This window comes from Taeniopygia guttata, chromosome 5, assembly GCF_048771995.1.
Source record: "Taeniopygia guttata chromosome 5, bTaeGut7.mat, whole genome shotgun sequence".
Classification (NCBI taxonomy): domain Eukaryota; kingdom Metazoa; phylum Chordata; class Aves; order Passeriformes; family Estrildidae; genus Taeniopygia; species Taeniopygia guttata.
The window spans coordinates 53,562,525-53,584,662 of NC_133030.1; the positions used below are offsets into that span (position 1 = coordinate 53,562,525).

At 37.8% G+C, this 22,138-nt stretch overlaps 1 long non-coding RNA gene across 12 annotated transcripts in view; it reads right to left on the minus strand.

The window, feature by feature from the left end:
- LOC115495650 (uncharacterized) overlaps positions 1-22,138 on the minus strand; it is a 318,954-nt gene that overhangs the window by 69,737 nt on the left and 227,079 nt on the right. For 8 of the 12 annotated variants that reach the window (XR_012056509.1, XR_012056513.1, XR_012056517.1 and 5 more), the window contains one exon: positions 14,822-18,041. The exons of the other annotated variants lie outside the window; for them this stretch is intronic. This is a non-coding gene — a long non-coding RNA (uncharacterized lncRNA). Of the gene's footprint in view, positions 1-14,821; positions 18,042-22,138 lie in introns of those variants that run through there. 12 annotated transcript variants of the gene reach the window in all.

The following is a 22,138-nucleotide window of genomic DNA, read 5'->3' on the forward strand; positions in this document are numbered from 1 at the left end:
TAAGCACTTGAGCTTTGATGCCTGGCTCTTGGTATGGCTAGTACAGTTCATACTGGTTTGATGATTTGGGGTGGTCTGTGGGAGATTATTCCCCCCTCCTGTTGAGATTCCACAGGAAATACAGGACTGGTGCACAGACTCTTCCTTGTTGTCCTGGGCGTAGCTGCTACTTGCACTACTACCCATAACCTCAAAAAAACTTTTCCTTCAAAGGGAATAGTTGCAGCAAAGGTGAGTGGATGAGCTCAAAGCTCCTATGTTACAACAGAGACTTTCTATTGCATAGACCCATTTGGGGCTGCAGACTGAGACACACACAGCACCAGGAATAGGAAAGAAGCTGAGTTTTGCCATAGACCTGTGGTGTCTTGCAGCTAAGTAAACACAGATCATCTTATTTGTCACCATGGGCGGACCAAGAGGCTGTTTCATAATGTTCCCATCTACCAGCACTACAATCCGGCACTAGTTGTGCGTGCACTAGAACTGAAACAGCAAAAAGTCACCCCCAAAGCTTATTTTCATTTATTTTTCCAGGCACACATGATCCAAATTAGAACTGAGTGAGAGTAGGAAGTCCAGCTCCATGGGAAGTTGTTCCAAACTTTGTTGGAAAAGATGAGATGAAAAAAAAATTAGATTAATTTAAACAGTAAACTGTGTTTTGCAAATGACTTTGTTGCTTGAAGGTCTGGTACACAGAGCTCAGATAGCCCAGAAGAGATCTCCAGCCATGCAGCAGCCATGTGACCCCAGGTTGTGCCACAAGGTTGAGAAGTAACCTGGATATTTCCAACAGAAAAAAAAAAACTCTAACCTGAAATGAAGAATGACGAGACACCTGGAAAGTAGGGCCAAACAGCATTTCATCAGAGATAATGATATTGTAGTAAAGCAATTTTGATTAATCCAGCAAAAAGATAAATAGAGCTGCAGCCCTTATGGGGGAATTGACCTAGAGGGAAATGAAATAAAACACCTTATTGGAATGAAGTATTGTGGAGCAGACTGAAGGTACCCAGGATAGGGGTGAAAAACAGGTTAATTCAGGTAAAAGAAATATTTCATTATCAGTATTTTGAAACAGCTTCAAAAATTCCTGTTTAGATAACTTGAATTATTCTCACAGAAACATCTGTCTTACTGAAATTTCAGATCATTTTGGCTGAAAATTGTTTTGCCTGTCTCTTGCTTTTTCAACATACTCTAAGAAGCTTTGATAATGATTTCAATAGTGTATCTTTTATCCATCTTGCCCTTTAAAGCTGGATCCTTCTCTCACTCTTACTGCTTTTGTATCAGTACAATTTCATGCATTTGGACACATAACAAAGGCACAAATTGGTCTGTGACCTGAAAGCATACCAAGATTTTCTAATCTTAGCAGCAGGAAAAAGGAACAAGTATTTCCTGAATTGTGCACTCCACCTCCATCAGCTCAACACTGGCCCAAATCACTCTCTCTTCAAATGTTTTGTGATTGCTATAATGAAATAATCTGTCTGTGTATTAGATTTGGAAACATGTTCTTAAGCCTTGCTTCTAATTTTAAAATGAGTATTATGAGGGATTTCTATTCCTTGCTCATTTAAAATCTGGTTTAATAGCTGTAGAAGAGGCTATTGAAGGAGATCACCAAAATACTCAGCTGAACTTTGATAAACCTGTATTTCGCCCTTTAACATGAGGGGAATTAATTGTTTGTAAAGTTTCTTTCCTTCTTTTTCCTGTCTGCAGTTTAGGCAAGTTCTTAGGTTGAGGTTTTATTGGCTTGAAGGTTTTATTGGTTTGAAGGTGTTAGCTACATTATTGGGTATATCCAACAATTTAGAACTTCACACCCATCTCTAGAGCTCTTCAAAAACTTCTTGACAAATTCCTGTCTGTGCCAGAAAATCTGTATTAAAATCACAGATCAGAGGTCACAGAATGGCTGAGATTGGAAGAACCTTCTGGAGTTCATCTGGTCCAACCTCCCTGCACAAGCAGGGCTCCTATTAAACCATGACCAAAGAGATTTTTAATACCTCCAAGATGGGAAAATCCTTAACTTCCCTGAACAACCTGTACCAGTGTTCAGCCATCCCACAGTAAAAAAGTGTTTCCTCTTTCTTATCTTATCACTGGGCACCACAGAAAAGGGCCTGGCAGTGTCTTCTTTGTACCATCCTTCATTTATATAGATTGATAAGATCCCCCTCAAACCACCTCTTCTTCAGGCTGAACAGTCCCTCCCATCTCTCTCAGCCTTTCCTCACAACAGAGATGCTCTAAACCTTTAATCATCTTTGTGGGCCTTTCTTCAGCTCTTTCCAGTGTGTCCAAGTCCCTGTTGCACTCAGGAACCCAGAACTGGACACAGCACTCCAAGCGGGGCCACACCAGTGCTGAGTAGAGGAGAAGGGTCACGTCCCTCGACCTGGCAATGTAATGCAGCTCAGCATAGTGTCAGCCTTTTCTGTGGCAAGGGCATGTCCAATTTAGTGTCCAGCAGGATGTCTGGATCTTTTTCGCCTTACCCATGGGTGAGAGCTGTAGAAGTAGAGCTTGAATACCCTGGGCAGGGAAGCTTTTTGTCCTTTTTCACAACCAGAGAGGTAGAAGTGGTTCACACTTGCTGCTGGAAAACTAAGTTAGTATGTTGAATCCTTGTGACTATATCCTGCCCTCTGCAAGGGCTTCTTTTCTCAGGCCTATCAGCAACTGCTATGGCTACAAGGCTGCAGAAACTGGATTATATGGCAGAGTGGACATAGGGTGAGCTTCTGGGAAGACAGAGGTAGAAAAAGATGTAGTGGCACCGTGGTGCTCAGTACTTGCATGAGGTGGTGGGCAGAAAAAGTCATAACTGTTCAGAAATTGGAAGATGAAGTCAGATGAATGCACAGGAATCTATTTTCGTTTTTTGTGTAAATGAAGCAAGTAACCTCTGAAGCAAAGTTCTGAGTGTGGCAATGGATTTTTTATCCCTGTAATTCTTCACACAAAGGTCAGCTACATAGTTAAAGGGACACTATAGTATGATTACTTGCCACAATATATGTTTATATTAAGATTCAAAGAAGGGAGTTGTGCAAAACGTGTCAATTTGGTCTTTCAGCAAACTAGCTAACGCAGAACTAATAGGCATAATATACAAAGAATCTGCAATAAGAATTATCTGTTGTAAAATAGGAACACAAAATAATAAGCAGTTACACTGGTCGCACCTTGTTTTGTATGTTTTAAACATTATAAGGGAATAATTAATATTATTATTTAAGACACTTGGGGTTTTGTATCTTCCAAGATAAAGTTTATCAGTGCTAAGTATGATGATACTGTGGTACTGGAATGATACTGTGGTACTGGAATGAGACATTAAACACAAAAGATGATCAGTGTACTCGGCTGAGTGCATTGCATTATAATAAACTTTCTAATTACATATTAAAATTCTATTTAATCTTTACATATTAAAAAAAAGCTGAAAGTCTAGTGTGGTAAAGTGCTAGGTCTGGTTATTACTTCATGAAATCTTACAGACATCCATGTACACTAATGCACTATAACTACTGCTTCAGAATACTTTCAGCATACTAATGAGTCTACATAAATGTTTTAAATCATAATTTTACAGCTTTTATGCTTGCTTTACTTGCTTCTTAGACACACTAAAACATTTTAATAAAGCTTTTTAATTCCAGATTATAGGACTTTCATGGAGAAGTCCTCAAAGCACTTCACAAATTCCATTCACAAAACCCTGTGGATAAAGATTATCCTCATTGTACAAGACCAGTAAATTAAGAAAAATAGTTTCAGTAATCTGCTTAAGTAACTGTGGAGTACAATCCTCAGTTCTTAATTTTATCCCTTGTTCTAATAATTTCCTTTTGTATCCTCATGTATTATTCCTAAAAATATGTTTCAATTGTCAAGTGACATTAATAATAAAATCTATAGAGGTGGGTTTGAAAGAAGAGCCCAGTGTAATGATATCTCTGTGTTCAGACCTGGTTTTCTACAGCTTCAGTTTAGGCTAAGAACAGCAATATCTTCACTAATGCATCTCCCTGGGTATCTGCTCTCCCCGTCTGTGAGGACGTCTACATTGCTCAGGCTGGGCTGAGGGACTCCTGTGAGGGAATAAGGTTTTTATTCCAGCCTAAATATATATTTTGGTTATTTATAAGTCCCTGTCCCTCTTTGTTCTTTACTTGGTGTTCAGGTACAGATCAAACTTTTTACCTGCCATCTGCTGCCAATTTCTCCTGTGTCTCCTCTCAGACTGTTGTTCTTAGTATGGTTTTAATCCATTCACTAGCATGTCTCCCATTCTTTTCCATATCTGAATAAGTTTAAAGCCCATCAAAGTTTCACTGTCATTAGAAGGGGATTAGAGGTTGGAATATCACCTTTTCTTCCCATAGTGGATCTCCACCTATCATGTCTTTAAATTGACCAGAGCATAATCATCATTCAGCAATTACCAGAGTAAAATTTTATGTGGCTGAATGACCTATTCAAAAGAGGTGCAGTAGTCATGCCTTGTAATTGCTAATATTACACATATCCAGGCATAACATTGGAGCTGTGGCCACTGTATCAATCTTCTAGAACACTGTAGCTTTAAGGTATCCTTAAATAACTTGCAAAATCAGCCTAGAAAGAATAAAGATCAGATAGAGAAAAAAAATTCTATTATATAAGACATCAGTATCCTTTTAGTCTAGCCTTTTTTGTGGTTGAGTTGAAACAAAAGAATACATATTTCCAGAGAAATTATTTAAAAGAGCAGATTTTAATGTAGAAATTCAGTAAGAGTAAGTGGTACTTTTTTTAATTGCTGAAGAGTTGTACATGAGTTTTTGTAGCTAATAGCCCACATCCAGGAACTATCATGGGCTAAAATTCTTCAAGACTGTATACTTAAATACTGATGGATTGTTAAACATAAGACGTTGCTGAGTAGTCTAAATCTTTATAAAGACCTGATCCTACTATTGTTGCTGTTCTTAGACAAAATGCTGGTATTGGATTTCAAGACATATCCTCTAAGGAATGGATACTGTCACCTATGCTCCTGTGTAGTTATCTGGTCTTCAAGTATTCCTCCTAAATCAATTTAAGTCATATGGCCCCAGCTGACAAAACATAAAAGCATTTTAAGACACCTATTTTAGTTAAGACACCATGTCCCAGGAGGGAATTTTGGTCACCTGATCAGAAGAACAATTCTGTTTCATCCTAAAACACTCATGAATGCAAATTACCTCTGTGCTTGACTTCTCATACCCTAACTCGTTCTCATAACTCTGGGATTCTCACAATCTACATCAGTCTCATAACTGTGGATTTTTCCTAGGTTTTTTGAGGCAGAAACATGTTTAGGGCTCTGAATTGGAAAAGGTGTCCTGTTGATGATTAAAAGTAAAGAACAATGCTTGGTTCTCTATGCACTGTGATACATTAACTTGCTAATCTGATCTCCTTGACCTTGTACAAACATACGCAAGGCTGTCCTGAGTAAGGACTCTGACATGCTGACCTGTACCAGGCATTTAAATGCTATAAACAAAATTCAGATTTTTGGTGGTGGCACCACACATGGCAGAAAAATGACATTAGTATTTAGAAGATCTGAGGGATACTGCTTCTCTAGCAGGTGATGAAATCATTTGGCAGGAAGAAAAGAAAGAAAGGAAATATCTTCTTTGATTAAAGAAAAACTTGAGAGTTGGCAAGGAGCTGAATAAAGAGACTCCTTAAACTACACAAAACTTCTCTATTGTAATTCTTCCATCCTCTAAGATTAGCTGTTTGAAAATCCAATTAGTCCCTCAATAATCATGACTGTTATCTAATGATGAACAAACCATCTGCAGAAAATATTGCAATCACAGGCACAGCTGTTACCATATGCTGAAATTTTCTTCCATGACCTTGGTTGCTACAGTACCTACCAGCTGAAATAAGGCATGGAAATATTGCCAGCTTCAATTAGACAAGCAAGCTGTTCCTTTCCCAAGGCTGTTGAGGCACTTCAGCCATTAACACGAAACACAAACCAAGGCATTATTTCAAATTTTGATTACTCGTTCCTAAGCTGAAGAGGTGAAATTCTGGAAAGAATTTCAGTTCATCCTTATTAGAGTGGCTAAAAATAGAAAACTCAATACTTGATTTCAAAAGATCCCCAATTATCTGTTGCTTCTAGAAATGGAATCTTAAGCCTGGAGTGGGAGGGGGTGCAGGAAGCAGAGAGGCTCTGGCAATGAGCTGCCTTGGGTTTATTTAGAACAAAGGCACAAAAGGGGATTTTTGGCAAAGAAATTTGGCATGCTTTTCCCTATTCAACAGGTAGGAAGTATGTGACCTTGTTTACTGTTTGTCTACCATGAGGTCTATTTCTAGCAACCTGAGATATTTTAATAAAAGTAATCCTTTAAAACATCTCCAAACCTAAACTTTCAAACATGTATTTGGAGTAAAGAGGTGCCAGCTTGATTATGTATGTCTTTTTCAAGTAGTAAGCATTTTAATCTTTTGGACATTTCATGTTAGCCCTTCTAATCCATGTAACCCCTTCTGTATTACACTAATACTAAAAACCTGAATTTTTATATAAAACTTAACAAGCCTAATGAAACCAATGTAATTTCTTAAGCCAGGAAAATTATTTTGCCTTTTAATTGCTTAAATTATCCATTCAGTTTAATATCTGCAATAAAAGAATAAAAGAGATGGAGAGAATAAAGAGTGTGGGTTGCATTACAGTGCCTGCAAGCATTCCCAGACCTATTTTGTTTTATAGATTTCTTACTAATGGTTCAGTGTGTGATACCAGTATTTAAAATCCAGTTTCTCCAGTAATTTTTCTAGAATGACTCAGTCACATGGCATTTTTTTTTTCTCTCAGAAAGCTGAAACTAATCCTGTAAAGGGGGTCTGTGGTGAAGATAATGACTTTTCTTATTAATTTTCCACAGACATTTTCTAATACCTACTAAAAAATGTTTCTGCAAACAGTTCAGTTGCTGAAATTATTCATTGTAATAGGGATACTAGAATTGCTCATGGGATGCTTGCTCATTATTTTTAACTTTTAATTCCTTCTTCTATCTGCAAATAGTATCTCCTGAAGTTAAAAGTACATTAAATGTACAGCTACAAAAATTTACATTACACCAATACTTTTTGCACAGCTTTGAAGGACAGAAAAGATGGTCCATACTGAGATGTGCGCCAGTTTCTCAGTAGGAAGGGAAGAAACAGAAAAACACAAGTAGCCAGTCATATACATTGCCTGGCTTCTACCTACACCACAATCTCCTTTGTCATTCACAACATTTGTAATTCTCTGCTTTTTCTCACCTACACAATGAACTCCCATTTTCTATTTCAGTATCCTTTTAAAGCATGTTCCAAGTGTCACATTAAAGAAGCAGAAAATGTCTGTCCTGTTGCCAGACTAAGAGCTTATTCACACAATGTGGTATTTGACCTATACTTTCTAGGTCTGTGCTCCAGGAATACACCAAAAGGACTGAAGGAGCTTTTGCTAAGCACCTTATTCTGTGTCCTGTTAAACTAAATAGTCCCACTTAATAGATAGACAACAATTACTAGCTTGTTGCTAATAATTTTTATAGTAAGGCAAACTCTAGTTTAGGGATGGCATTCAGAATTTTGCGACTGCCTTTGCAAAAATGAGACTTTCCCCTCTAAGATTACAATGGAATTATGCTAGGACATGCTTTAGAATGCTTGCAATTATCACTCATTTTGATGATTAAAAAGCTCATGCATGAATCCATTATTTATAGTCAGAAGAGTGTGTGTGTGTTTGCACCTAAACCCATGTATAACCAAGTGAATTTACACTGGAATATTAACTAAACCATATGTTAACCTTAAAGCTTTAAGAACCGATTGCAGTCTCTTACTAATGCAACAAACTCAAACTGCAGCTACTTTGTGATTGCAGTTTAAGAATTCTGTATCCTTTTTGCAAAGACCACTTACCCTGCTTGTTAGGCAGGGTAATCAGTCCACGCCTTCCTGAATAGTGACAAAAAACTTCTGAATCAATAATCACCTGAGGCAACTGTAAGTGACTTTCAATAAAAAGGGAATATTCTTTTGTATAATTCATTCATATGTTCTAATGCTGTCAAAAAGCAGAAAAAAGTCCCAAACTTTTCCAAAAAGTTCTCAAAGTATTTTCTATATGGAGGTAGACCAGATTTTGGCACCACTTAAGATATGGCCCTTGGGTTAGCACAGGGACAATATATGAGACTAGGAAGACCTTTTCAGTCTTACATTTCTTAGTATAATTAGTGAATATGTGTTTACAATTGACAAAAATTGTTTTTGCAGTGGTTTTACAGGTGAGCACCTTATCATACTCCTTTCACCAGTCTTATGATAGAGGAAGAGAACAAGATTGATCTATTTATAATGTAATTTAAAGAGTTAGGAGCCTTCCCATGTCTGGGTATCACTTATTTCAATAATAATTGAAACCTTGCAAACAATCTGTAGTTTTTTAAGGGACCATACATATTTTAGGGTGATAAGTGATTTATGTTCTCTCTGTCCTGCTTATGAGAGCATGTTACGCTCACCACTAGCATTTCTTTGAAACATAATGCACTAGACATTGAACACAAGGTTATGCTGAATGAAGAAAGCAGAGATATGAGCTAGAAAACTTATTTTTACGTATGTTTTTTTAAAACACTTTCATTATCTTTCTTAACAGTGTGCTGCCATCATGATGTCACCCAATTGTTTACTGTCTGAACCTGGCCTCTGTGCTGCTGCCTCAGCAAACTTTTTGTATTTGGCTGCTTCACAAAATTATTTCTATTTGGGTGAAAAATTGGTTTCAAAGTATGTTCAGGATCTATCTTTTCTTTCTGCATATTCTTTCCAATTCAACCATCTGTGCAAATTAGCAATGCTGAAATGCTTATTAGAGCTTTTTCCCCCTCCTTGATTAACACTTCTTGCATTTAATGAAGTCTCATAAATTGTGGATCAAATGTTCAGACCACTTATGTCACCTGACACAAATCTAAGAAGAAACAAGATGATGCATCCCTTCAAATCTGGAGCTCTGAAGCACCCAAAAGAGCGAGCAAATGGCAGAGATGCAATGCCAGCTTGTGACCTGGCAGAGAGGATAAACCAGCCTGTCTAGAAAAGGTGAAACATCTGCAGCTGTGTCAAATCCTGTCTGTCTCATGGGCTTAGGCTTTTAATTGTGAGCATAGGTCAGATGACACCATGAAACCTGGATTCACAAATCTGAGGGTTTTAGGAATGTAGGCAGGCATGCAGAGATTTAGCCTGAGGAGAGCTGTGAACATACAGAAGCCCCTTTATGTGGTTCCACCTTCATCAGAAGCACCAGCCATCGGGGCTGAGTGTGGAGGGGGACTGGCACTCATGGCACCTGGAAGAGAGCTACAGGATGAACATTCCATCAGGAATGTGCTCGGGAGAAGGAGGACTGAGGACTCAGAATCAGGGATGGGGGAGTAAAAACCAGGGTTCAGTACTGTCTGACAGAACAGTCCCCAATATTTTTTCAATCAAGACTGGGACACCTGTTCAGATATGTTCTTGCACTTTGAGAAGATTCATTTAACTCCTAAAATTATCTAGTGAAATCAATCTTTTATCAGTTCAAATTGTGAAAATTGAAGTGCAAGGAAAATGTGATCAAATCTCAAGTTGCCAGATGCTTGAAATAACCCTGAATTTTTCTTCCCTTCCTCTCTTTTTGCCAGTATTGTGAAGAGAGAAGGAAAGAAAGGATTCAGAATAGGGTTTACCTATGAGCTTGGAACATAACCCCAACAAAAAGTTTGGGGGAGCCACTGTCAGAAGACAGGAAAGGCATGTTTCATTCTTTATATAAAACCTCTTTACACTCATTTTTCATTTGTGAATCCAACACTGCAGACAGTCTGACCTAGAAACATACATCTTTTATTTCCACGTGTTGTAATTCCTGCTGACAGTTTGATTTTAAAGATCTATTCAGTAGGCCAGTGCTTCTTAACTTCATTTAATTGAATGACTGTAAGGATGTTTTCAGGAAAGAAAAAACACAGACCATGTCTACAGTGTTCCCACAATTGTCTTCATTTACAAGCAGTTTAAAATTAGGCTAAAGTTTGAATGTTCATTTATTACGAAATGAAAGTCTATTTTCTTAGAAGTAGAGGGAATATGTGTGGTTTCTTTCAAACTTCACAGACTGATGTATTAAATTCTACCAGTGATCCATAAAGCAGTTTGAGAAACACAGCCCCCAGGAGTTGGAGATACTGTGTTGGATGTAGATCGAACAATATCTTGGTGCCTAGCATGGTTATCCAATGTATTAGTGTGTTGATAACCATGTTTAATCCTTTGATTGCTCTCCCTAATGCATCTGCTAAAAAAGTAACCCAAGTGAATTGTATCAGGTAAGCAGCTTGTTGCTGTTGCATGCATGAAATTTGGCTATCAATTGTCTTATATCAACAAGCAACTGCAACCAATACTGGGTTTGGCAAGGCTGCCATTGTCACCTTAGCAGACAGAGGGAGACAGTTTTGCAGCAACCATGTGTGGGAGTGCATAGATTAATTTCTCTTTTGCCCTCCTGCATAATTCTTTGAAGAAAAAAAAGGCTCTTCACGGAAAAATGAAATTAAAAGTGGTGATCCAGTACTGGTATAAACCAAAAACTCAGCACAAACTCTATAGCTTTCTGAATCCAGAGATCTTTAAAATTTAGTCAGATACAACAGGAAAAGCATTTGAAAGATGAAAACTCCCATGTTAAGCCTGGCAAAGCTATTGCATTGACATAGTTCCTCCTTAAAGCTACAGTTCAAATGCTTCCCTCTTGGAAGAATATACCAATCCAGTTATCTTCCTTTGCTCCCTTGTTTTACTGGTTTTCTTTTATACTGCTCATTCAGAAACTGATTAGCTTTGCAATTTTCCTTCCCTTGCTCAGGAAATACATAGCCAGAATTGTAACCCTCCACTTTCTGCTTCAGTCTTGTCAATGAATCATAATCAAGTTTATTTTTTAGAAAGACTGGTAAGGCACTAAATGTGCATATTATTAGAACCTATTTAAAATCATCAGGACAGCTGTTTTAGAACACATTTCCTTGAAAATAATTTTCAGCCTGAAAAGCAGGATTAATTAGCTTTGCAATGACCTACATAGATTGTTCAAAGTGCCTGATTGCTATCAGCCATCCAAGGAAAAAGCAAAGCAAATTGCACTATGAGTTGATCTTATACAGGGGGCATTGAAAGAGAGGGTACATTATTTACAAGGTAAAAAAATAACTTGCTAACAACATCAAACAATATAGTAATATCATCTGGCAAGTCATTTGAATTTATATTCAAAGAAGATCTATTAGAACCTGAGGGACAAGGCAATAGAATAAAATAAGATCACTGCCATTATTATTAAAAATGAACTGTTGACAGCCTCTGATGATTTTTCTGTTGTCTGTCTGTCTGCCAAAAGAGGTAAATATGTGTTTAGTACATCTCTTTCTTGTAATACAGCATCTCTTATTTTTTGTCTGACATTTTGTAACCCTCTCAGTAGTCTAAAATTCAGTCTTTTTTGGTGTGCTTTTATGTTATGTTGTTGCTATGTTATGTTATGTTGTATTCTCCATACACACTTAGTTTAGGGCTCTAATATTATTTCTAAGGGAAGATGAATCAACCCAGTATGTGCAACATCTGTCCATTCTCCTACAATAAGAAATGATAATGGTAAAACTGCACAGTGTGGACATGGCAGGGTATGTGAGAAGATAATCAAGTTTTTGTGGGGACTGGACTTCAACCTCTTGTGCTACAGCATCCCAGGAAGAAAGCCTAGATGGGTCCTGCTAGAACACTGACAGAGTAGCCCTGAGCACTGCTCTCAGTCTTACAGGATGCTATAGGGCCAGGAGAACCCGTCCTTCCATCATTCAGATCAGCAAGGCTGGTAGAGCAGCAGGATGGAGGAAGGCTTCCATGTGCCTGTTCAAAGCCTGTTCAAATGTGGATGTGGACTAGACTGCTGTTCCTTTGATGCCTAACCCTATGTTTGCAACACTGCTGAGTTGAAAACCCCCTCCTCCTACCTTCCCATTCTCTCTGATTGGTGAGGTCTTTCTGATCTTCTTCACTACCAGCAGGGTATCAGATGATCCAAAAAAATGTTTAATGTCAGGTGCAAACATGTAAATTTCCCTGGGCATGTCCTTCCTCCAATTGCTGATGAAGATGTTGTACAGAACTAATACCACTCTTTTATGGACTCTGTGCTTTTCAACAGCATACATAAAAATAAGGCCAATGAAGTGGCATGTAAGGTGGCCAATTCTGATGCAGCTAAATAATAAGCTGGATATTTTATCTAATTCTTATTGAATCTAGAATGTACAGTCCACGTGCAGCAGTGAAAAGTGTTACAGTGCAGAAGATCTTTGTGAGCACTGTTAAAAAGTCAAAGGCTCATCTATCCAGACCACAGAGATTTTGCAGTACATCTGTCCTCCTCCCTCCTGCAGTCTGCATAATATGCTAGAAGATTTTTCAGATGGCTGGAAGGTACTTACAGGGTAAAAGAGATGGGCTTTTTCTAGTGATTAAATCAGCAGAGACAGTCCAGGTTAAGATGGACTTTGTCAATAAATTCTTTTTACTACTTTACTCTTTACCTTCAATGTTCATAAAATTGTGCTGCACCTCTTGGGGAAGTAGGAAAGCTTTGCTCCTTAACATTTACAGAGTTCAGAGCTGAATATAAAAATGGTATTGAGTTACAAAGTAAAATCATAACAGTAACATTTCCTTGAGAAGCCAAGTCTAAACCAGATCCAAAATATGTCATCTCCCTTGAGCTCTGTGTTACATCTGTAAGACCAGACACAAAACCTTGGTAAAGTCTCTCTGAGTAACTAAGAGGCTGAAAAAGACAAGGCCAAAGGAGATATAAAAATTATCCAGCCAAATACATAGTCTGCTTTCAATAGCAGAAGTACTAGAAGTAGAAGTAGAAGCAACAGTAGAAGTAGAAGCAGATTAGAACTACTAAGAGCCTTAAGACTCTTTTCTGAAACAGTCACACAGCTTGGGCAAAATAGTTAGGTGTTTGACCCATTTGGGCTCCAGAGCTTCTGTCCCAGCTATATCTGTCCTCTTTACGACTAAAGAGAAATTTACCTTCCTGAAACAAGGGAGGAGAGTTGCCAAGAGAAAGACATTCTGTAGCACCAGGCTCAGAGCTGTGTCTGAAAGGCACTGGAACTGGGATTCTGCAGCAAACACCAAGAATCAGTCAGGGCTCAGAGCAGCAAACTTGTTTCTACAGGTAAGCAAAAGGAGCACCCAGCAGTTGCACACCAGCTCAGCTGTAGGAGGAAATAGGTTCTGAACTGCAGCCACTTGATCCATTTCAAATTCGGTGTGGGAGGGGGAAGTAATAATTGCAACAGTAATTTTTGTTTTTCAAGACTGAACACAGACAATGAATCAAATAAGGGCTGGCAGCAATTTATGCAAGCTGGAATGTCTCTATTCTTGTAGATAAGATCTGCAGATAAAGAAAAACTTTAAATCAATAGCAATATAAAACTTCCTCCTACTCAGTTTGTTACAATCATAGGACAACAACAGCTCAATCAGGTAGAACTCCTCTTGTCTTAGGGCAGAAGGATGCTCCAGGACAAGACTTATTCCAGTCCCACTTTCCACAGTAATAGTTTAGAAGAGTTACGAAAGATCTTAAAAGTTGACTCACGAAACCTAAGTGTTTCTGTAGAATGTGATAAATTTCATAATAATTTGAGACACAAGAAGAAACAGCAGCTCCATGTGGTAGAAAGAAGGCTCACTGAATGTTGTTCATTTGCAAATGTCCTAGAGGGAATGCTATTATATAAATTGGTTTATGGTATTAATAAGGAGAGAATTCAAAGGATGATTGTTGGCAGAGGAGAATTTAACCTGGCCCAAAACTTTGAAATTACCAAAAGTAATAGGCTCAGTACTGAAAAATTACAAGATATGTGAGTATAACTCAGAGACAATCAAACTGCTTTAGTAAACAAAATATGAAGCCAGTTGGAAGGAACTTGCTCTCCTGAGAGTTGTTTTCATGTGGAGGATCTCATTTTACATCAGGTTGTCAGCATAAAATGTCCCAATGTCGTAAGTGCCTGAATTTACAAAGCAGGCCAGAAAATGCAATGGTGACTGTCAAAGAATATTTCAAACTCAGGGTACAAACCCCACCAAAGCCAAGCATGAGGGGTAAGACAAGCAGGGGAGAAAGGTGATGACGGGAAATGCTGATGGGAAGGTACACATTCCATCTCCTAGGTGGAGGGGTCTCTGCTTCTTCTGTGATTACATAAATTTTGGTAGTCTGAGGTCCAAGGCAAAGTCTGCTAGGCAGTGAGCACTCCAAAGAGCTGAAAGATAATCTCTCTCATTTTATGAGCACAAAGCCATGTTCCTTCAGATGTGGAGCTGATCCAGCTATGTGTAGGTTAACAGTGGAAAACAGGTCTCTGTAAAAGGTCTGTGCTGAGGCAGCAATAGATCAATCATTACTGACCATTATGTATTGGGGATGGCTCTGTGCTTCCTGCTGGAAGAGGCTGTAGCAGGCTATTTCAGCTAGATTCCAGCCAAGCCTTCTATGCAGGGAAGCAAACGGAATGATGTAGGAAAAGAAACTTAAGAGAAAGCACACATTTAGATCAAAAACTACAGAAAAAAAAAAGCGAAGAACAAGTCAAAATCAAGAGGTTAAATGAAACATTTTAATTCAAGAAATGAAATTGCTCTTTTTGGCAAAACATGGTTCAAGACAAATAGAAAGGAAGGAGTGAAAGACAGGAAAGCCATCAGTGTCTAATTCACCATCAAACATTCCAATCTTGGCAACATCCACAAAAATTCTGCATAGCCAACAAAATTTTTACTGTTGTGTGTATTGAACAACGAATATATAGGAGAACATAAGCATTGATCCTAAATTATGTTAAGGATAAAGAAATGGACAATTTGATAAGGAACATAAAATGTGGTATTACAGACTGTTTCAGATATTAACATACTCTGTTTTTTGTGTTTCCCCTGCTATACTTTCCCTACTTCTTTAAGTTCATAGACTTCCTGTACTGATGTTTTGATCCAGACTGGCATGTGGAGATTCTATCCTGTGAATCTGTTTATTTCTTAACTAATTTTGCTTGCTTGTTTACATGGAATTGTTGTCACCTCTGTCACCTCAGTATAATCTACCAATGAGTTGAGTAATGTAAATATTTAAGTTTGGGAAAGGTACTTCTAAAAATTATTTATTTTTACTGCTTTGAAACTTCCACATCTCCACACTTGTCTATAGAGAGAAAAGCTCAACAGTTTTCCTTTTTATTATTTCACAGTTCATATCCTTATAGATCTTTCCAAGTTGAAAAGTCCTTTATTTGTTGTTACTTTATGTGGAACAATTGTTTCAAATTTCTGATTATCCTTGTTCTTCTCTATACCTTTCCTAGATCTACTTTACCTACTTTAGTTCCAGTTCTACTGTATGGAAGGACCAGATCTACACACTGTTCAAAATATGTATCATTCAAAGCAGCATGTTGATGTCTTGTCTGCTCTCATCAATTATCCAAAACAGTTCCTCTGTCATGGAAGATAATGCCAAGATTTCAGATTACTTTCCTCCAAGCTGCCTAAGAATTCCTGTTGCATCTTGATCATTTGTGAACAAAATGAAAATTCTCTGGCAGTTGCCTCTTCACAGCTTCCCAAAATTCCACAATTTTTTTCCATCTTTAGTATTTTTTGCTCTTCCTTTGGTAGCTGTTATGCCCTTTTCTGTTTTCCCTAACTATATATGACTTCCACCTATTTGGGAAGATGTATTTTTAAGAGCTACTTTCGTCTTTAATTTGGCTGTTTCATGAAGCTGAATCCTTTTTATTTTGTGGTTGGATTTTCATTGAATGGTTCTGTTTTCATTGAATGGTTCTGTTTAATTAGCACTGTTCATTAGCTGCAATCCTCAGATGTGGTGGTTTTAAACTTTCTCCATGTGAGCTATAAAAAATTTGTCTTCTAGCTTCTCCTTTTTAACTTGCTGTTAACTAGTTTTCTCATAGTAATATGTAGCTCTATTTAAGAAAGAAATGCTATTGTATTTCATTTCCCTTTCCATCAATTCAGTTCAACATACTTATATGAAACTCTATCACAGTCAAATTACAGTGTTTCTTACATAAAATGTGTTTGGTGAAGGATTATGTTTGTTTGTTTGTTTGTGGTTTTTGTAAGGTTTGGGTTGGGTATTTTTAAATGTAGATAAAAACCAGTTAGCTATAAAAAGATTTTCAAGACCTTTTCAGAAGCAAAATCCTTTTGGCATAAAGATAAAGCCTGAATTTTTATAGAGAAGATGTAGATTTTTCTTCATGGTAAAGATGCAGTTACTCCTCTGTGCTCTCATTGTTTACATTGAGTTAACCTTAAAGAATAAGAAGGTCTCCAGCTGCTTTAAAAAAGTATAAAGATGTATAAAAGGTTGAAAGGCAGATGGTGACTGCAGAGAACCACTGCTGCCCCTAGGCAGTAGCCAGTGAGCAGGAAAAGGCATGATACACCAGTGGCTCTGACTGTTAGTCAGGAACCCAAGTGAAATGACCAATGTAAGTTATCTTAGTCAAATGTAACACTTTTGAATTGGAATAAAGGAGTTAGCTATGTTTACAGAAAAAGAAAAAAAAATCCCAATTTTTTTACTATGTGATTGCTGTAAAGGGGAAAAAACTAGCTATCTCACACCCCTGCAATTTTTCTATATTTTCTGAATCTCTTAGTCTTCCACTATTACCTTTAAATTACACTTCTTTGTACTAAAGTAAAATTATGTACTAAAGTATTAAAGTAAAATTATGTGGCACACTCCCTGTCCTGGTCTGAGATTTGTCACATAATATTATGTACTTAAATTTTGCTGAAGTGTCCCTGTTTTACAGCCCAAAATAAACCCTCAGGCTGCTCTGAGTACATGCTGTCCCTCACTCATATTTTCTTCTTGAGTTCTGATTTTGCCATTTTGGAAAACACTGGCAGCAAAGACCATAATAAGTGGAAATAATGTCTGAGTCAGAACTGCAGGAGCACAACTTTTCCACAAGTTATATCATATATTCATTGTTCATTGTTTCTCCATATAAAATATTTCCTGACAACCTATAACATCAGGGCCAAGACTAACTTGTTTTATGGCAGCAACTGATGCATATAATTTAAATTAAAATCAGAACACTTGCAGGGATTGTCTGTTTGGAAGGAGAAATAGACCAAGAGATATTGAAGATCTCTTCAAAATCCTATAACGCACATCTGTGATGAAGTAAACACAGCAAGGAGCTTTTGCTAGTGACATAAACAGGATCAGATACGAAAGCTCTGGATTGTAATGTTCTTGGTACTTGAAAACATAAGCCAGGGAAAGACTGACACCATAGCCCATAATATTTGAATTTAAAACATTGAATTGCAGTAAATTAAAGAATGCACAATTTTAAAAAATCCCACAGATACTTTATTTAATAATTACGCTGAAAATTTTGCTTTATCTATAATCATCTAACAACTTTCTAGGATAAATGTCAGGTATTCATTTCATACAGTCAACAAACAATACATACATTAAAATGAGTTAAGATACATATCCTAGCTAAGTGGGATGAAAATAACTTAAAGGTGATATCTCTCAGAGCTTGTACTTCTAAGAGCAAAATCAGCAAAACTTGCAAGATTACCAGAGTAAACATTATGAGCAGTGTGAACAGCAAGCACACTTCTTGACAAATTTCAGTTTTTTTCGCTTGTTCTCTTGTGCACTGTTTGTGATAGAGTCAGAGAAAAAGAAAATCACTCTTTGCTCTGTGCTACAGAGTGGTTTGCATGGTCTTATTACCTCGTCTTCTCTCCAGCCTCCTCACCTGTGTATAAGAAAAACAAGATGTCAACAACTTGGTCAGCAGGGATTAAAGTTAATTTAGATGTCCACGTGCAAACCAAAATCCTTCTTTGCTACTTAAAGACCCGACATTTGCCTAAGCTTTGCAGTTTGTCCAGCATATAGGATTGTACCTGCAAACATGGTGAATACCTTTGGCACTGCACTTGAGAATTCTAGATCTCAGTCAGGTTTTGTTAGAATAACCAGAGAAAAAATCCTCCTAAAGTTTCAGTCCAAGTGGTAAAATCAAAGCATATTTAATGTGCTCCTTTTCTTCAGAAAATGTTGTTTGGGCTGTTACTTTTTTTGTAAGCGTAAGAGAAACATCCTTTAATATTGCTCTTCAGAATACTTATTCAGGAGATGGGAAATCTAGGAGGAAGAGGGAATAGAAAAGAATATTAAGAACTATCAAATGCAAAAATACAAGATGGGTTAATGAGGACCCATGCAGAAATCCTGTAGAATAAGATCTAAGTCTCTAAGGCTGTTTTTAAATAACATCTGCCAGAGAGAAGAGTGGCTGGGATCAAAGTGATTTGTTGTTGCATGTACTTCTTAGATTCTCACAAAATTACTCTGCTTGTATAGCAGCTGGTAGAATGGGACCTGAAATCCTACCTCTGAGAACAATTTAATGGGCAGTTTTCACATTAAGAAATATGTAGTTCACAAGACTAACCAGCAGAGAGCAACACTCTTTAAATTTGAACAGAGCGTGATATCTTGACAAACTAATTATTACATTACTGTGCATAAAACTGTATAATGCAGCACGTTAAATGTAATGCTCTGTTACATTAGTCACAGCCACTCACTGCCAATGCATTCCGATGGAATGTCTAACCCAGAAAAACATGTATGCAAATCATCTGCATACTTGCTTTTAATTTGCATGATCTTGAGGGGTTCTTTTGAGGTTATGATGTATGGCAAACTTGCAAAATTAAACACAGATGTACTTTTATTTCACACACAAAATTTAACTGCAAAGCTTTAACAAGGAATTTGCACAATGAAATTATTCCCTCTAGCCTCCATAAGGGGTCAGATGGTTCAGAACGAATTCAGTTTGTGCAGGGTATATTGGGCAAATCAAAAGCGTCTGTTTTATCTGCAAGTTTTTCTGTATCTGTTGGTAGAAAAAGTTTACCACCTCCTTCACATGGCATTCCTTGAAAATTCCTAGTCTGGAATTACTCCAAACACTCACTTGTTGCAGCCACTGGACAACAGCTTTAAAAACTGTCTGCACAGTTCAGGTTGGGGCATTGGTGAGGTGATCTGCTGAGCTCAGTCACCCTGGGAGATGACCTTCAGTCTAGTCAATGATTTTTTTTTTGCCCTTGTCTCTGTTTCTTTCAGCTTCCTAAAGATGTAGGGACCAGCTTAAAATCCAGCTGTACCAAGAACGGCAGAGTAACAGGCTTTCCCACCATCTGGGAAAGCCTCACGTCTATCCCGGTCCACAGATTTATACTGGAAGATGATGTGTCTGCCAAAGAACATAGTTTCTTAATGCTGCCAGTGAGCAGAGAATCTCTACTGTTCTCAGCCTGGGAGATGTCTTGGAACAGTTCTCCAATTGATAGTAAGAGATACTGTAAAGTGGCTGTGGATTCTTTGGCAAATATGAAATCGGTTCTGAAGAAAGAAATCCTGAACTGTCTCAGCCATATAGTATCTTTAATGTTCTTTTCCTATCTGCATTATTTCTCCACTAAGGCTCAACCAAAAGGTTACCAAAAGACACAGACTATCCCTTTCAATTAGTTTAAGAGGAAATTAAAACTTTTGTCCCTAAACATGTTCCAAAAAAAGAACAAAATCTAGAGGGGAAAAGTGTTTAACTGACAGTGTAGTATTAAACTTGTAAAGTTAAGTGGCTTACTGAGTATCTTACAGCAACATAGTATGTACAGTGTATTGCAGCAGAGGCAGGCAAGCAACTTTCTATGAAAAGCTTTCTGTTTTGCCAAATTAAATGATTCGGTCTGTTTTCATGCAGGTTCACCCGTAAAGGATTCTTGTAGACTGTCTTGCAAAAAGGGATATTCAGAGTAAATTTTAATTAAATATTGCTAAATATTTCCAGAAGGTGAATGAGAAATTAACATAGAGATTTCACAGCAGCAGTCGGATCCAAGAAATTCTACTCAGCTAGTTAGGAAAAAGGAATTGTACCACATGTCAAGGCAAAATTCTGGACACAATACAAATTATAAGATTTCAAAACAAATAGTGGACAGAAGATGTAGAGGTCAATCAGAAGTCACTTTGAGTTTTTAGTAAGATTAACTTCCTAAAGTTTCTGGAAGGGTATGGAGATCTTTACAATACAAAGCCATGGAAATATCACTGAGTAAATAACCTGCTTCAAAAGATCCTCCAAGCTTGCCTGTACTCCTGAAATCACAGTGGAGATGATGTAATATACGGATTTAAAAAAAGAATATGGGACTTTCAATATCAAGACATGTAACAGCAGTGAGGGGAGATAAAGAGGTACTTTATTGGTTCTGTTCCTTTTAGATTGTTTCTCAGTCTGCTGGTCCTAGCATGGTTGAACAGCAGAAGCCAACTGAACTCAGTTGGTTTCCAATCTGATCTGAAGTGCAGCAGATGATGCTTTCAGTGCAAAGGGTGAGTACACATTTGCACATTTGCATTTATCAAAATGTTTCAAATGCAGCAATTAATTGAAGTCCCATATAACGCCAGATACCATCCTACCTTGTGTAAGCACAGTATAGAAGACTATTAAAGCAGCTTTCTCTTTAGAGCATTTAATGTGACATATTGTAAGTCATTCACTTCACTTCGACTCCAGTATATTGTCAGTACTCTTCACCTATTACTAAATACCACAGGAATTTATGTCACTGATGTCTATGGGGCTGCATACTGAATACTTATGGGAAGGATGACAAAGCTCCAACTGGAAACTCAAGCCAAAAGGAATACTCAAGGAGAACAGATGCAAGGGAACCCTCTGAAAGGGAGGTCTTCTTGCAATAGAAGTTATGAATCCCATCTGAATTGGAAGGATTAGGGCAAAGAGCTGAAAGAATATCAATTCATGAATAGAGGGACTGTATAAGAGGCAAAATACCCCTTTGTCTTCTGTAAAGGTTGCTCAACTCCATCATAAACCTTCTGGAACTATGGCCAGCTAGAGGAAAATGCAAACTGAAGAGCATCATTTCTATCTCTTGTAATATCTCCTCTTATGCTTTATCTTCTAATTTTTCTTAAGAGCATTATTTAAAGTAAAGAGGCAGAGACAAGGCAAGCCAGAAATTCATTTTTTTTGCCACATGGTGTGGTATGCTTAGCACTCCCTCCTACTTGTGCCTGAGCACGGCCCCGTCCCACTTGATAGCTGTGATGTGTCGTCTTAGAAGGTACAAATTGCTACAAGATCCAGTAGATTCAGTCTAGAGTGTATTTATTCCAGCACCTTTGGGGCTGTGGAAACATTAGGCTCACATAACCACAAACAGGACAAAGGCATAGCCTCTCCAGCAGCCTTCCTGTCTGTGCAGAAACAGACAGCAAGATACAGGAATTGTGAACTCTAGTCCTCACACTTTAACCTGATACCAACTGGTCCTTTTCACAGTTTTTAACACCATCAGGATCTCCAGAACCATATTGGAGGAAGATATTCTGGTCCCAACAGACACATATAAGGAAATCATAGATCATATCTCCCTAGACAATCTGGACAAACCTCCACTGCAACAGTCATTGCCTTCTTGCAGCCAAGGTCAGCTGTGTCTAGAGTGCTGGCCTGATGGCTGAGGCTGACAGTGTCTCATGGTATCCTTTTCTCGTGTTTTACGATTGTAAATTGTACAGCCTGCTCTATTTTCTATGTAATTATCTTTTTTGCCACTGATGCCTCTCTCAGTTGCTAGCTGGGATCAACTGGGGGTCAACTGGGATAAACAAGGATATCCAGATGCAGAGGGAAGGACTGCTGTAGTACTTTTCTTTCCAGGGGAAGGCATGGACATATCTTCAGTGAACACCTGAAATGTCACTGCTCACTACCTGTCAATCCTGACCAGCCTA